The sequence below is a fragment of the Papio anubis genome, chromosome 6 (genome assembly GCF_008728515.1).
Source record: "Papio anubis isolate 15944 chromosome 6, Panubis1.0, whole genome shotgun sequence".
NCBI lineage: Eukaryota > Metazoa > Chordata > Mammalia > Primates > Cercopithecidae > Papio > Papio anubis.
Genome location: NC_044981.1, coordinates 1,207,806 through 1,224,444, shown reverse-complemented (window position 1 = coordinate 1,224,444; position 16,639 = coordinate 1,207,806).

The window sequence follows — 16,639 nt, the reverse complement described above, 5'->3', positions numbered from 1 at the left end:
GGTTGAGGCTGCAGTGAGCCAAGGTTGTGCCACTGCACTCCAGGCTGGGTGGCAGAGCCCCTGCCTCAAAAATAAATAAATAAATAAATAAATAAATAAATAAAAGATAAATAAAACGGAAGATGTCTGCCCTAGGGACCATCCTTTAAGGAGACTGCTGTGAGTGGAGGATCATCCTTTAAGGAGACGTCGGTGAGGTGTGGATGGGTGGTGGGCTAGCTCAGGGCTCACTTTCATCAGAAGTGGAAGGGGTGGGGATGGGCATTGGAACCTCGGGACGCTCTCTTCCCCCAGTGGACTGAGCCATCTGTGGGTTGGCCTGGGCTGGGCCACGTCTTGTGCACCTGGTTTTCTCAGAGATGAACACCTTCCAGGGTGAGAGGGGTCACTGGTGTTGGGCTTCCACCACCCAAGGGACAGCCTGGAGGGTCTGCTCCCTCTTTAGGTCTTTAGTATTTGGCAACTGATGACACAACCGGTGCTTTTTCCTCCAGAGTCTTCTCTGTTCTCTGGACACCCTCATTTTTGCTTCAAATCTCTCTCATGTAAAAAGCTTCTTTAAAAAACTCTTAGGTTTTCCTGTTTTGATTTTGAGTGAACACTGCTTCTTTAGGCTTGTTATTCCAAGGCCTAGAGCTGACCGCTTTACTTTGGTATAGATATTAATACCTTGATGAAAGTTTACTAATTTCCTTATTTTGTTTTATTTATCTTTAGAGATGGTATCTCTGTCATCCCGGCTGGAGTGCAGTGGCACGATCCTAGCTCACCTCAGCCTCAACCTCCTAGGCTCAAGTGATCCTCCTGCCTCAACCTCATGAGTAACTGGGACTCCCCGTGTGCACAACCCTGCCCAGATAATTTTCAATTTTCTTTTGTAGAGATGGGGACCTCACTATGTTGCCCAGGCTGGTCTTGAATTCCTGGCCTCAAGTGATCCCTCTGCCTTGGCCTCTGAAAGCACTAGGGTTACAGGCGTGAGCCACCATGCTTTGCTGTTTTCCTTATTTTAAAAAAATGCCTGTGTCCCTGGAGCAAAGAGAGAAGTAAAACAAACAAACAAGTCAAAGTTTCTGTGCTTTTCTAGGTCATCATGATTTGAATGTGGAAACAAAACTCTGAAATACTTTTTGTTTTGAATGAAATTCAGAATGGAGGGGCGTCTGGCATCTGCCTTTCCATACAGCCGACAGAGCGCTCCAGGAAAAGTCCACACATACTTGATTTTTGCCCCTGTTTGTATCTGGATCTTTGCCTCCTGTGGTCTGCACTAAGAGCCATGACAATCTTCTTTCTCTGAGGTGTCTTCTTACTGGGGAAGGGCCCACAAGCTCCATAATTTTCTTTGCATGATTTCCTGCAGTGCTTGAGCATTTAGCAAACAACCACCTCGATGCTCCTCTATGCTTTCGAGGTGAAATTCAACTCGAGATTCGTCTGTGTCCTGGAGACCTGATGCTCTGCGTTAACTGTGTGTGTGGCATTCCCAGCACTTCAGAGCCACGGTGCTGAGCTGTGCTCCACAGTGGCTTCCATAGCGCAGGTAAATTACCCAATGGGACTTCAGAACCCGAGCAGACCCGTGAAGGCAGGGATGTGAAATATCTGAGGTTTTGACTTGGTTCCTGAGATAGGAAAGCCTTCTTTTTCCTCTGTAAGCTTCTTTTCCCTTTTACTTTTTTCAAGTTTCATTGTTGCTGAATAGGTTATCTGCAGGTCAGTGGGTTTACAGGTTGTTTGGATTTCCTAAAATTGTGTTTTTCCCTAAACGTGGCATGAGAGATTGTTTGCAGGCTGCTGTGAGAATGGGACGGCCCACTGTGGCCGACACAATGCTGCTATTTCTGTTTTCTCTCTGTTGCCCCCAATGAAGGTATTTTAAGGCTCCCTGGTATTTAAGAAGACTAAAATCAGCAGGGAAAAATCCTGGACTTCTTCAGTTTCCTGCCAATTCTGCAGAGTTCAGAACCACTTTTATTTATTTATTTTTTTAAAAGAATTTTTTCCATGACATTCAAGAAGCCAGCTACATTTTGCAATACTTTTCTTTGTGATGAATAATTTTCCAGATACAGCGTGCGGATGAATTTCGGTTTGGATACGCAGGCCGTATAATTCCAGATGCAAATGCAGATGTTTATGAGTTCATGGAATGGAAGATATAAATGTCCTGACTTTGCTGTATGCCTTGAGAAAATTTAGAGAGGCAGAGAAAAAAACCCAACAACCCAGATTTGCTTCATTTCCTGCTTTAAACATTTACGCTTTAAAGGAGCTCATTTACATAATAAATTATATTGCTTGAGAGCATATGTGGGGAAATTTTGACCCAAAACTCTTTTCCTTTAATCTGCACATGCCGTGGTTTGTGAAAGTGTGTGTTCACATGCAGGATTACTTATCAATACGGAAGGCTTTAGTCCATGGACGGCACAGTTTCAAATAAACTTGACTTCAGTTAGCAACTTGGTAAATTATTATTCATTCTGAAAATCACACTTTAAAAGTTTATTTAGTTCTCTTACCTTAACAAAGGTAAAGACATTAAGTGAATTCATAGAATTGTTTTGAGTTACCACTCAGAAAATAATTTAAAACTTAATAATTGCATCATGTAACAATCTTTCGGATCCAATTATTTGGGATGCTTTATATGAGAATAGAGGATTGTTTCTTACTATAAAATATAGAATGGAGTCACTTGAATAGGATTCTGAGGTTTTAATATTTTTATGTTTGTGATGCTGATGGATCTACAAGTGAACATTCATAAAACTTTCATCTTTTCAGCAAATATTTATGGAACCATGGCTACGTGCCAGAAATCTTTACCAAGGCTGTTGATTCACGGGTGAACAAGGCTGATAACGCTTGCTGCCCAGCCTTTCCTGAGAAAATGTACGAGAACACTGAAGGATACAGGAGAGATGATGTTAGGGGTTAGATTTGGCCTCCCGGAGCTCATACGTTGAAGCCCTAACCTTCAGGACCTCAGGATGTGACTGTATTTAGAGATAGAGTCTTAAAAGAGGCAATTAAGTTAAAATGAGGCCTTTTGGTGAGCCCTAATCCAATTTAGATGCTGTCCTTATAAGGAGAAGAAATGAGGACACAGACACACAAAGGGGGAAGGTCATCTGAAGACACAGAGAGAAGACGCCATCTGCAAGCCAAGGAGAGGAGCCCCAGGAGAAACCAAGCCTGCCCACATGTTGGTATCAGACTTCCAGCCTCCGGGACTGTGAGAGGATGAATGCTTGCTGTCTAAGCCCCAGTGTGTGGCATTTGTTATGGAAGCCAGAGCACACTAATCCAGATAGAGAGCTGGCTAATTAAATAGAAAGAGGAATACTGATTAAGGAGACTGGGTTGAATGACGGCCCACTGTCCTGTGCCAATAAATTGCGGAATTTTAAAAAAGTATGTGCAGAATAAATGCTAGTGCTCGATGACTGTGCCTACAGTAAGTGACGCAGACATGTTACTGCTGCTTTTCTGCTACGCTTGTTAATATTATTATTTGCAAAACTCCTGAAGCATGGGGATGACGCCATCTGCTGGACCGTATCCTGCTCCCGTGCGTAAGGGCAGAGGGTAGAGGAGGCGCTTGATACTGATTCTAAACTAAATCATTCTTAAAACTGGAAGAGTCTGTCGTGAGCCACGGGAAGTTGTTTTCAAGTAAGGGGAAAGGGAAGTTTTGTATTATGAACACCGTCCACAGCATCTCTTTTATCTGGGAAGAAGCTGAGGTTCTGCTTTGCAGTCACATTTTTGTCCATGGTAAGTGGATAAATGTGGTTTGCATCATTCGGTGCCTTGGGAATGTCTTACGGGATATTTCTGGAATGGGCAAAGTTCAGCACAGTCTGAAGCCAAAATGTCCCCATTATTGAGCCAATATAGTTCAAACGTTTATGACCCATCTCCAGAATGGCGTGCACATGTGAGGGGTTGACAGTGAGGTGGAACATGTCCCCAGGAACGGAGAGAAAGCTGCAGAGAAGCAAGCGTGCTGTGTGGCTGCCTTGAACGTCCTTTCTGATTTGGAAGCCTGCAGCTGCAGAAGGCCTCTGAGTGTGGAGGAGGCTCTTCCTGGTAAAGAATGCACCTCCCAACCCTGGTTGGAAGCCCCAAGGCTGTGGGAAAGCCCAGGCTCCCTGGGCCTTGATGGTTTTTTGTTTTTTTCTTTTTTTTTTTTCTCTTCCTGGATTCTGCCTTTAAGATCAAAGGAAGTCATCTAGCATAGTGTTCTCATGATGTGGTCTGTGGATCCCTGGGGTCTCTATGACCCTCTCAGGGGTCTGTGAGGTTGAAACTATTTCATAATAATACTAAGATGGTATTTCCCCTTTTCACCATCAGTCTCACATGAGAGTGCCCTTGGGTTTTCCAGAGGCTACGATACGTGGCGTGTGAAGATATTGCATGATGGCTAGTGAAACATGTGCTTGTGTGTTCTTATGTTCTCCAGAACCTTCTTAGTAGGGTTGATGTGTTCCAGGCACATTTTCAGAGATGAACTCAGCTTGTTCTTAGTACCTCCACTGCGTTCTTGCGGCCTGTCTTCCCTGTGTCTACCATCATCTTTATAAGTTGTTATTTTGAAATCCAAGCAGTTTCTTTGCAACTGTGCAGAAACATGACACAAAGTAAGTATGATTTTTGTCTTGTTTCAATAGCATTCTCCTATTTTTTCTGAACCCTTTTATAAATTTTATAATTCTGTCTAGAACTGTTACAATTCTAGAATCTAATATCTTATTCTAAAATAAAATGAAATTTATTTATAACACATTTTTTGTTGTGTTTAAGGATGGGTCATGGACTTTCCAAAGGGACATCAGAAGATTTGCTTTCTCAGTGTGCAGCATCTCATGTGTAAAGACGCCAAAAAGGACAGAATTGCTGTATCAGAGCATTCTCTGGGTTATGAAAGGAGAAGTCTAATCCCAAGAAACTGTGTGAAATTGTAAATAGGCAATGAAAATGTGATGGGCGTCAGCTCTATAGGCGTTAAGAATTTACCTTATTGTGTCTTACACAACAGAAAAAATTCCAAATTATATTATGGTGCTAGTTAAATTGTGATATTAGTTTTGGACAAAATGTTCAGAGTTTAAGGAAAAAGGGAATTGAGTATTTTAAACAGACTTGATGAGCTCCTTAAAAACCCCAAAATTGTATGGCTTTTCAAACTAGACATGACAGAACCGCAGGAGCATCTTATGGAGTAAGTTATCATATTGCATAGGCTGGGTGAGAACACAACAGCTGAACGAAGAATGGGGCCCTGTAGAGCTGGCTTTGCTGAATGTCTACTGGTTGCAAAGTCAGCAAAGAAGTCGTGGCGCTGCCACTGTCCATCAATACTGTGACCTGTTGAACGAAAGCCTCAGCTGCAAACATGAGGACTGTATTAATATCTTGTCTGCACAATTGTACTTTTGGCTTATAAATGGAGGCTGGACTTACTGCTTTTCTTTTTTTTCAGATTGGGTTTCACCATATTGGTCAGGCTGGTCTCGAACTCCTGACCTCAGGTGATCCACCGACTTTGGCATCCCAAAGTGTAGAGATTATAGGTGTGAGCCACTGTGCCCAGCCAAATTTCCTTCCTTTTTTTAAAAAAATTATACTTTAAGTTCTAGGGTACACGTGCACAATGTGCACATTTGTTATATATGTATACATGTGCCATGTCGGTGTGCTGCACCCATTAACTAGTCATTTACATTAGGTATATCTCCTAATGCTATCCCTCCCCTCTCCCCCCACCCCACAACAGGCCCCATTGTGTGATGTTCCCCACCCTGTGTCCAAGTGTTCTCATTGTTCTATTCCCACCTATGAGTGAGAACATGCGGTGTTTGGTTTACTGTCCTTGTGATTGTTTGCTCAGAATGATGGTTTCCAGCTTCATCCGTGTCCCTACAAAGGACATGAACTCATCCTTTTTTATGGCTGTATAGTATTCTGTGGTGTATATGTGCCACATTTTCTTAATCCAGTCTATCAATGATGGACATTTGGGTTGGTTCCAAGTCTTTGCTATTGTGAATAGTGCTGTAATAAACATACGTATGCATTTTCTTGTATTCATCTCGTATCAGATAAATGATTCGTCAAAGGAGGCTTCTTTGATGGGAATAATGGGTAACACACACACACACAGTGCTGAAATAGTCAAAGTGATGAAGAACTTTTTAGATGTCTTTTATTCTGTGTTGACATTTACACCACTGTGCACGTGCGGTGGTGGGTCAAACAGCTGTTGTCTCACCACACATCGAGGCAGTGATACCAAACCGTACTGTACTTGTAACCACTGTGTTCTTTGCTTCTTTGCTGTCACACACTCACAGTCAAAAAAAGGTCGGCTTTCTTGAAGAATGTCTTGGTGAAAAGGTAGAAACCACTAATTTTGTAAAATGTTGGCCCTTGGTTACGTGTCTTTTGAGTATTCTGTGTGATCAAGTGGGAAGTATACATCAATCCCTCCCACTGCATATTCAATTACAGTGGCTGCTTTGAACAAAGCATGCATATGGTGGTTTAAATTGCCAGCTGAATTTAGTGCTTGTTTCATAGAACACCATTTTCACTTGAAAGGAGAACTGAAAAACTGTGGTTGTTCTGACTGAGGTGGTTGGTGGGCTTTTTCTTTAAAATAAATGAAGTGAGCTTGTCGCTTCAAGGGAAACAAGGTAACATATGGGCTTTCTAGTAAAAGTTAGAATTCTGGAAAACCTGGGCCAGGAGTGGCGACCCACGCCTGTAATCCCAGTACTTTTGGGAGGCTGAGGTGGGGGATTACTTGAGGCCAAGAATTCAAGACCAGACTAGGCAACCTAAGGAGACTTCATTTCTACAGAAAAGAAAAAAGAAATTAGTCAGGAGTGGTCGTTCACACCTTTAGGCTTAGCTACTCCAGAGGCTGAGGCAGGAGGATGCCTTGAGCCCGGGAATTCAATGTTGCAGTGAGCGATGGTGGTGCCTGGGCAACAGAAGGAGACTGTCTCTAAAAGAAAAAAAGAAAAAGAAAACTTGTATTTCCCACTGTGAGCTTGACAGATTCCCAAAATCTTAAAGAATTTTCAGCCAAAATCAGTGCTGATATTAACAAATACTATTGAAAAAAATGTTGTGTTAATTAAAATGTGTTAAATGTAGAAAATCTGTATGCTTTGATGAACCAATTTTTCCAAGACATGCATGTTACAAAATCATGCAACATTGACAAGTAAATTTTTATGTAACAGAGTTAAAAACTTTATGATATGGTTTCAGATTCCACATTGTAACTAATCTTTAAGAAATTTACACTTGTGAAGTTTTGATGTAGGATCAAAGGATATCCACAATTATCTGAAAAGGCGATAGAAACACCCCACCCCATCACCTTTCCAAATACATATCTGTGTGAGGTTGGGGTTTTTTAATATATACCTGAAGCAAAACAACATATTGCAGCAGATTAAATGCAATACAGTTGTGACAGTATATCTTCCATCAAGCCAGACGGCAAAAAGATTTGCAAACATACCAAACAATGCCACCTTTCTCACAAATTTGTTTTTAGAAAATATATCTTCCATAAAATATTGCATTTATATTAATATGTAATGAATTTATTTTTGTTATTTTAACATAAGCTTATTAATACATGTTTAAAAACAGTTTTAATTTCAAATACAGTAAAAATGGGTAGGTATAAACCACTCGCATAAAAGCTTTCTGAGGTCCTCAGTTTGTTTTTTTTTTTTTTTTTGAGATGGAGTCTCACTCTGTCACCCAGGCTGGAGATGAGTGGTGTGAACTCAGCTCACTGCAAACTCTGCCTTCCGGGTTCAAGCGATTCTCCTGCCTCAGCCTCCCGAGTAGCTGGGATTACAGGCACACATCACCATGCCTGGCTAATTTTTGTATTTTTAGTAGAGATAGGGTTTCACCATGTTGGCCAGGCTGGTCTCAAACTCCTGACCTCAAGTGATCCACCTGCCTCAGCCTTGGATTACAGCTGTGAGCCACCGCACCTGGCAGTGTCCTCAGTTTTTAAGGGTGCAGAGAGGTCTTGAGATTAAAAAAAAATTGTGAGAAACACTGCTCTAGAATTTTGACTAGACCAGACCAAGTCTAGCCATGATAATTTCAGGAAACTGATTTATCTTTGAGCAATCTCTAACTTGTCTTGACTCAAACTGGTCAATTCAATTCAACCAGTGTATTTGATATCTACTAAGTTCCCATCATGGTAACTGATGGTACAAAGCCAGAAGTTTGGATTCAAATTTTAAGGAGCTATGAAAAAGGGAGAGTGGCCCTTGGACCTCAAGAGAGAACAGCTGACCACTTTAAGCATTTCAGGGGCAGCACATGTGGGCACACATTCAGGCAGGTCGATGTGTTGGTAGTGGCAAGAGGAGGACTTCCTTTTTGGAAGGCTTCTATTTTACAGTGAGAGTGAAGAGCTGGGTATAGAGGTTTAAGAAAAGAAGAGGTATGAAGTAGTCTTATTTCTTGCTTTTTCAAATTACTCAACCCATATTGTAATGATCTAAATGGACATTTCAAGATACAGATACTGTAAACAAAAAGGGAGCAAAATCTGTAATGCACAAGCTAGATGAAGGGTTAATCCATCCAGTGTACGAAGAGCTCTCACACATGGTTAAGGAAAAGACAAAAACCCAATAGGAAAATAGGCAAAGAATACAATTTGGGAATTCGTCGTTGGAGAAATCCAGATTATACATAAATATGAAAAGAAGTGCAATGAAAGAGGGAAATGCAGTTTAAGTAATAATGATATTGTTTTCACCCATCTGCTTGGCAAAAATTAGATACAGTGGGACAGACAGAATTCAGAGAAATAAAATTTTCAGTAGACTTTTTTTGTGAGTGTGAATTAGAATATCACTTTTGGAAAATAACCTGGCAATATCTAAAATTCAGGAAAAAACTCCTTAGAACTTTGACACAGTCATCTCATGTTTGGGAATATATCCCTGAGAAAGCAAATCTCCAATTTATAACAATACATGTACAAAGGTGTTTATTTCTGCATTTTTCCTTTTATTGAGATAAAATAAAAGATAAAAAAAAATTGTGAGAAACACTGCTCTAGAATTTTGACTAGACCAGACCAAGTGAATTCTATAATCCCAGCATGTCTGTAATCCCAGCTATTCAGGAGGCTGAGACAGGAGAATTGCTTGAACCCATTCCATAGAATTCACATTCCATAGAATTCACCCATTTAGAATATACATTTATATATTGTAGTCTTACAATAAAGTAAGCTACAGAAAAGAAGATGTTATTAAGATTGTAAGGAAGAGAATATATGTTCCCTATTCATTACCTGAAAGTGGATCATTGTAAAGGTTGTCACTCTTACTATCTTCATGCTGAATAGGTTGAAAAGGAGGAGGAAGAGGAGGAATTGGTCTTGCTGTCCTGAGGTGGCAGAGCTGGAAGTAAGTGAACCCGCACAGTTCAAACCTGTGTTGTTCACGGGCCGACTGCATTCACAAAGGTGTGCAACCACCATTACTCTACACTTCCAGAACATTTTCTTTTTTATTTTATTGTATTTTTATTTTTTGAGGCAGAGTTTTGCTCTTGTTGCCCAGGCTGGAGTGCAAAGGTGTGATCTTGGCTCACGGCAAGTTCCACCTCCAGGGTTCAAGCGATTCTCCCGTCTCAGCCTCCTGAATAGCTGGGATTACAGACATGCACCACCTCGCCCCGCTAATTTCTGTATTTTCAGTAGAGATGGGGTTTCTCCATGTTGGTCAGGCTGGTCTCAAACTCCCGACCTCAGGTGATCCGCTGGCCTTACTCTCCCAAAGTGCTGGGATTACAGGCGTGAGCCACCGTGCCTGGCCCAGAACATTTCCATAACCCCCCAAAAAACCCTGTACCCATTAGCAATCATTTCCCATTTCCCCTGCCTGCGGCGCCTGGAAGCCACTAACTGACTTTCTGTCTCTGTGGATTTGCCCATACCAGACATTTCATTTAGATGGAATTAAACAATATTTGGCAGTTTATGTCTGGCTTCATTCATGTGGTATAATGTTTTCAGGGTTCGTTCATGTTGCAGCGTGTGTTGGTACTTAATTTTTTTTTTTTTTTTTTTTTTTTTGAGACGGAGTCTCTTTCTGTCACCCAGGCTGGAGCGCAGTGGCACGATCTTGGCTCACTGTGAACCCCACCTCCCAGGTTCAAGTGATTCTCCTGCCTCAGCCTCCCACGTAGGTGGGATTACAGGCACAGGTCAGCACACCTGGCTAGCTTTTGTATTTTTAGTAGAGATAAGGTTTCACCATATTGGTCAGGCTGACCTCAGGTGATCCACCCACCTCGGCCTCCCAAAGTGTTGGGATTACAAGCGTGAGCCACCATGCCTGGCCCTACTTCATTCGTTTTTTTGTTTTTTTGTCTTTTTGAGACAGAGTCTCGCTCTGTCACCCAGGCTGGAGTGTGGTGGTGCGATCTCGGCTCACTGCAACCTCTGCGTCCCGGGTTCAAGCAATTCTCATGCCTCAGCCTTCTGAGTAGCTGGGATTACAGGCGTGCATCACCAGACCTGGCTAATTTTTGTATTTTTAGTAGAGACAGGTTTTCACCATGTTGGCCAGGCTGGTCTCGAACTCCTGACCTCAGGTGATCCGCCCACTTTGGCCTCCCAAAGTGCTGGGACTACAGGCATGAGCCACTGCGCCTGGCCCTACTTCATTCTTTTTAATGGCCAAATACTATTCCATTTTATGGAAGTACCACATTTTGTTTGTCTATCAGTTGATAGATATTTGAGTTGTTTCTACCTTTTAGCTATAATAAATAATGCTACTATCAATACTTGTGTGCAAGTGTTTGGGCACATGTTTTCAACTCCCTTGGGTGTATACTTAGAAGTAGAATTGTTCAGTCACCTGGTAACTCCATGTGTAACATTTTGAGGAACTGTGAAAACTGTTTTCCAAAGTGGCTGTCCCACCAGCAACGTATGAGTGTTCCATTTCTCTATATCTTATCAACACTTGTAATTGTCTGTCTTTTTTATTCTAGCCTTCCTAGTGGGTATAAAGTGTAGTTTTGATTTGCCTCTCTCTAATGACTAGTAATATGGAACATCCTTTTATGTACTTATTTACTATTTGTGTATATTTGGAGAAATGTCTATTCAAATACCTTCCCTATTTTAAAAATGGTTTTTTAAAATTACTGAGTTCTAAGACTTCATTATATATTCTGGGTAGAAGTTCTTTATCAGGTATATTATTTCTGAACATTTTCTTCCATTTTGTGGGCTTCCTTTCCCTTCCCTTCCCTTCCCTTCCCTTCCCTTCCCTCCCCTCCCCTCCCCTCCCCTCCCCTCCCCTCTCCTCCCCTCTCCTCTCCTCTCCTCTCCTCTCCTCTCCTCTCCTTTCCTTTCGTTTCCTTTCCTTTCTCCTTCCTTTTTTCCTTCCTTCCTTCTAATGTGGATTTTGTCAAATGCTTTTTCTGCATCTATTGAGATGATCATATGATTTTTGTTTTTAAGTCTGCTTATGTGATGTATTACATTTATTTACCTATGCATGTTAAACCATACCTGCATCCCTGGTATGAAACCCACTTGATCATGGTGTATTATCTTTTCAATATGCTCTTGGATTTGGTTAGCTAGTATTTTATTGAGGATTTTTGCATCCTAGTATGAAACCCACTTGATCATGGTGTGTTATCTTGTTGATACTCTGTTGGATTTGGTTAGCTAGTATTTTGTTGAGGATTTTTGCATCTATATTCATCAGGGATATTGGTCTGTAGTTTTCTTTTTTTGTTGTTACATCTTTTCCTAGTTTTGGTATTAGGGATACTGGCTTCATAGAATGATTTAGGTAGTATTCCATCTTTCTCTATCTTTTGGGATAGTTTCTGTAAGATGGGTACCAATTTTTCTTTGAATGCCTGATAGAATTCAGCTGTGAATCCATCTGGTCATGGACTTTTTTTTTGTTGATAATTTTTAAATTACTGTTTCACTCTCGCTGCTTGTTATTGGTCTGTTCAGAGTTTCTATTTCTTCCCGATTTTATCTAGGATGGTTGCATATTTCCAGGAATTTATCCAGTGGATAAATTTTGATTTTCTTCTCTAGATTTTCTAGTTTGTGTACATAAAGGTGTTCACCGTAGCTTTGAATGATCTTTTGTATTTCTGTGGTATTGGTTGTAATATCTCCCATTTCATTTCTAATTGAGCTTATTTGGATCTTCTCTTTTCTTTGCTTGGTTAATCTCACTAATGGTCTATCAATTTAGTTTTTTCAAAGAACTAGCTTTTTGTGTCATTTGTCTTTTGTATTTTTGTTGGTTTCAATTTCATTTAGTTCTGCTCTGATCTTTGTTATTTGTTTTCATCTGCTGGATTTTGGTTTGGTTTGTTCTTGTTTCTCTAGTTCCTTGAGGTATGACCTTAGATTGTCTATTTGTCTTTCAGACTTTTTGATGTAGGCATTTAATGCTGTGAACCTTCCTTTTAGCACCACTTTTGCTGTATCCCAGAGGTTTTGACAAGTTGTTTAACTATTATCATTCAGCTCAAATAATTTTCAACTTTTGATTTCATTGTTGACCCAAAGATCATTCAAGAGCAGGTCATTTAACTTTCATGTATTTGTATAGTTTTGAGGGTTCCTTTTGGAGTTAACTTCCAGTTTTATTCCATTGTGGTCTGAGAGGCTACTTGATATAATTTCGATTTTCTTAAATTTGTTGAGACTTGTTTTGTGACCAACTATATGGTCTATCTTGGAGAATGTTCCATGTGCTGATGAAAGGTATGTGTATTCTGTAATTATTGGGTAGAATGTTCTGTAAATATCTGTTAAGTCCATTTGTTCTAGGGTATAGTTTAAGCCCATTGTTTCTTTGTTGACTTTCTGTCTTGATGACCTGTCTAGTGCTGTCAATGGAGTATTGAAGTCCCCACTATTATTGTGTTGCTGTTTTTCTCATTTCTTAGGTCTAGTAGTAATTATCTTATGAACTTAGGAGCTCCAGTGTTAGGTGCATATATATTTAGAATTGTGATATTTTCCTGTTGGACTAATTCTTTTATCATTATGTAATATCCCTCTTTGTGTTTTTTAACTGTTGTTGCTTTAGTGTCTGTTTTGTCTGATATGAGAATAGCTACTTCTGCTCGCTTTTGGTTTCCATTTGCGTGGAATATCTTTTTTCACCCCTTTACCTTAAGTTTATGTGAGTCCTTATGTGTTAGGAGAGTGTCTTGAAGACAGCAGATACTTGGTGTGTGGATTTTCATCCATTCTACCATTTTGTATCTTTTAAGTAGCGCATTTAGGCCATTTACATTCAACATTAGTATTGAGATGTTAGGTACTCTTCAATTAATTATGCTAGTTGTTGCCTTAACCACTAGCATTTTTTCCCCCATTGTGTGATTATTTTATAGGCCCTGTGAGATTTATGTTTTAAGGAGGTTCTGTTTTGGTGTATTTCAAGGTTTTGATTCAAGATTTAGAACTCCTTTTAGCACTTCTCATAGTGCTGGCTTAATAGTGATGAATTCTCTCAGCATTTGCTTTTCTGAAAAATACTTTATGTCTCCTTCATTTATGAAGCTTAGTTTTTGCTGGATACAAAATTCTTGGGTGACAATTACTTTGTTTCAGGAGGCTAAAGATGGGACCCCAATCTGCTGAGAAATCTGCTGTTATTCTGATAGGTTTCCCTTTATAGGTCATTTGATGCTTTTGTCTCGTGGCTCTTAAGATTTTTTCCTTCATCTTAACTTTAGATAACCTGATGACTATGTGCCTAGGTGATGATCTTTTTGCAATGAATTTCCCAGGTGTTCTTTGAGCTTCTTGTATTTGGATGTCTTTGGAGTTATTTTTTTAAAATATGGTGTAAGGAAGGGGTCCAGCAGTAATGTCCCCTCTTGCATTCCTAATTTTAATAACTTGAGTCTTCTCGCTTTTATATTGGTCAGTCTAGCTAAAGGTTTGTTAATTTTGTTGATCTTTCAAAGAAACAACTTTTTTATTTTGTTAATTTCAGCTATTGTTTTTCTACTTCTTATTTTATTAATTTCCACTTTCGTCTTTGTTATTTCCTTCCTTCTGCTTTGTTTTTAGTTTGTTTCCCTTTTTTATAGTTCTTTAAGATGGAAGTTTAGATGATTAATTTGAGTGAGGTGTTGCCTAGTGGAGCTGTGAGAAGAGGGTCACTGTCCTCTAGACCCCAGAATGGTAGCTCCACCAACAGCTTGCACCACGCACCTGGAAAAGCCACAGACACTGAACGCCAGCCCGTGAAAGCAGCTGGAAGGGAAGCTGTACCCTGCAAAGCCACAGGGGCAGAGCTGCCCAAGATCATGGGAACCCACCTTTTGCATCAGCGTGACCTGGATGTGAGATCTGAAGTCAAAGGAGATCATTTTGGAGCTTCAAAATTTGACTGCTCTGCTGGATTTCAGACTTGCATGGGCCCTGTGACCCGTTTGTTTTGGTGAATTTCTCCCATTTGGAATGGCTGTATTTACCCAATACCTGTATCCACACTGCATCTAGGAAGCAACTAGCTTGCTTTTGATTTTACAGGCCCATAGGCAGAAGGGGCTTACTTGCCTTGTCTCAGATGAGACTTTGGACTGTGGACTTTTGGGTTAACGCTGAAATGAGTTAAGACTTAGGGGGAATATTGGGAAGGCATGATTGGTTTTGAAGTATGAGGACCTGAAATTTGGAAGGGCCAGGGGTGGAATGATATGGTTTGGCTGTGTTCCCATCCAAATCTCAACTTAAATGGTATCTCCCAGAATTCCCACATGTTGTGGAAGGGACCCAGGGGGAGGCAATTGAATCATGGGGTCCAGTCTTTCCACTGCTGTTCTTGTGATAGTCAGTAAGTCTCATGAGACCTGATGGTTTATCAGGGGTTTCTGCTTGTGCTTCTTCCTCATTTTCTCTTGCTGCTGCCATGTAAGGAGTGCCTTTCACCTCCCACCATGATTCCGAGGCCTCCCAAGCCATGTGGAACTGTAAGTCTAATTAAACCTCTTTTTCTTCCCAGTCCCGGGCATGTCTTTATCAGCAGTGTGAAAACGGACTAATACAGTAATATATAAAAAGTTTGCTGCTATATTGCTCTGTTCACTCTCCTCTCCTTTGTCCTGTTATTGTTATACAAATGACATCTTTGTATGTTGTATGCCCATCAGCACAGATTTATGGCTATTGCTTTATGGAGTGCATTTTAAATTAGGTAGGCAAAAAAAGAGAGTTACAAACAAAACATGCAATTATACTCTCTTTTATAATTTTCTATGTTTTGAGCTTTACTAGTACTTTTACTTTTTCACGTGGATTTGAGTTACTATCTAGTGTCTTTTTATTTTAGCTCAAATGGCTCCTTGCAATTTTTATTGTAGGGCAGGTCTGCTAGCTATAGATTCTTTCAGTTTTTGTTTATCTTAATGCTTCTTTCATTTTTGAATAATAGTTTTGCTGGATGTAGAATTCTTGGTTGACAGTCTTTTCCATTCAGCATTTTGAATGTGTCATTCCATTGCCTTATGGCCTCCATTATTTTTGATGAGAAATCAGCTGTTAATGTTATTGAGGAGTTTGTGTAAATGATGAGTTGCTTCTTTCTTGTTGTTTTTAAGATGCTCTTGGTCTTTGTCTTTTGACAGTTTGTTGGTAATGTATCTTGGTCTCACTTTCTTTGTGTTTATCCTCCTTGGAGTTCGCTGAGTTTTCTTAGATGTGTAGATTAATGTTTTGCATCAAATTTGTAGCTATTTTGATCATTATTTCATCAAATATGCTTTTTATCTCTTTCTCTCCTCTCTATTTTGTACTCCCATTATGCATGTGTTTATATGCCTCATTATGTCCAAGAGGTTTCTGATAATCTGTTCATTTTTTTTTGTCATTCTTTCTCTTTTCTGTTCCTCATACTGGATCTCCACTATTAACATATATTTCAGAATCTTGATTTCTAATTTGGCCAAAATCTGCTGTTGAGCTCCTCCGGTGAATCTTCACTTCAGTTTTCATAATTTTTGTATTCCAGAATTGTTATTTGCTGTTTTTTTAAAAAATAATTTATATCTTTTATTGATATTCTGTATTTAGTAAGATATCATTTTCAGACTTTCCTTTTTAAGATACGGCTGCCTTTAGTTTTTTGGAGATATTTAAAATCGCTGATTTAAGTCTTTCTGTGTAAGTATAAAGTCTAGGCTTCCTCAAGTATAGTTTCTTTTGATTGCTTTTTTCCCTGTGTTTAGGCCATAACTTATTGTTTCTTTACATGTATCATAGTTTTCTTCTTCAGAACTGGACATTTTAAATAATGTAATGTAGCAGCTCTATAAATCAACTTTTCTCCCCCTCAGGGTTTGTTGTTGTTTGCTTGTTTGTTTAGTGGCTTTTCAGAACTAATTGTGTAAAGGCCAGATTCTTTGTCACATGTGGCTGCTGAAATCTCTGCTCAGTTAGTTTGGAGATCAGCTAATGATTGGATAGCAAATCCCTTAACTATCTGGAACCAATAAGTTTTCTAGTTTCTGCCAAGGGGCTCTGTGTGTATTGAGGCATGCCTTTATTAGTCAG